At 42.7% G+C, this 1,178-nt stretch overlaps 1 long non-coding RNA gene across 1 annotated transcript; it reads left to right on the forward strand.

Moving 5' to 3' along the window:
* Positions 1-15: 15 nt before the first annotated feature.
* On the forward strand, positions 16-1,125 carry LOC123178577 (uncharacterized). The gene is made up of 2 exons (XR_006489685.1): positions 16-669; positions 985-1,125. It is a non-coding gene; the product is annotated as an uncharacterized lncRNA (long non-coding RNA).
* The last annotated feature ends 53 nt before the right edge of the window (positions 1,126-1,178 follow it).

Consider the following 1,178-nt stretch of genomic DNA (forward strand, 5'->3'; position numbering starts at 1 on the left):
ACCAGTTGCAACCTGGCCATGCTCTTTTTGCATCAGTTCGCAGTTTGGTGCTATCTTCTTGCACATGGCGGGTTTTTGAAGCCTTGCCAAGCCTGAGATCTCTGACCACCGCCAAGCCAAGCATCCGTAACATCTGCGGCTCTCATGTCAGTTGTTGCCCTCTCAACTTTCAGTCCACAGTCTCCATCCAACATCACACCCAATTAGCACATGCAATCCAGTCTCTTTGTAGTTGGAAACAGATGGCTGCTGTTCTAGGTGTCCTAGCCGTAGACCTATTTTACTTATCTTTCCTAGTGTGTAGTGCTGTGGGTTGAGATGTCCCCTGTCTTGCAGGGTGCTGGTCCTGAATTGAGTTTATTATCACAATGATGGATGTGCAGTGCATTTACAAGACTTTTCTTGTCGTTGAAGTTGATAGCTTTCTGTCCCTTCGTTGCTCGGATTCTCTTGCCTTCATATAAGCTGACCCCTTTGTTAATCATAACTTAGAACTCCACCTCTCTTTAGTTGTACTCTCAGACCAGGATACTGTCTGAAGCAATTCATAAGTTAGGCCGGTTCATTACCGTTTCGGTTGATTTCTGCCTTTGAACTACCAGAGAGATCTTGTCACTGCCGTATGTTCGGCAAGCTTCATAGATCTGTTTAGCACCAAGATAGATAGCTGTAAGTATAAATTTCAGAGTCACTCAATCTCCTTCCAGTTTTAACTTGTTAACGATGACTCGACATCTAATAGGATTTTGTGCTTGCTAATGATGAACTGCACTTGTTTCTTTGTTTTAAATCTGTTCCCCTCGATATAAATAGTCGCATAATTTGATAGATAGTCCACCATGCACTCTTTATTAACAATATCAAAAGTGTAAAGTCTACTTGTTCATAGTGCTATTCATGTATCAAGTTGATGTTCTTTTCTCCCATTTTGGTCAATAAGCCATGATTTCAAACATCCGTTATTATTTGCCATCTTTTCTTCAGAGATTGAACTGGATGGGGTCTGTTTGATATTCCTCCCCAGTCCCCACTCCCTACCTGCAAACTAGCCGATGATGGATCTCCACATGAAGCTTCTCGTGGCCTCCCTCAGCTGTGTACTTCTGATACAAGGAGCATTCTGTGGTAAGCACTGCGAATTCATGAGCAACAGAATTCTTCTAGAATGTGCTAAACAC

The sequence above is a fragment of the Triticum aestivum genome, unplaced genomic scaffold (assembly GCF_018294505.1).
Source record: "Triticum aestivum cultivar Chinese Spring unplaced genomic scaffold, IWGSC CS RefSeq v2.1 scaffold330520, whole genome shotgun sequence".
Lineage (NCBI taxonomy): Eukaryota > Viridiplantae > Streptophyta > Magnoliopsida > Poales > Poaceae > Triticum > Triticum aestivum.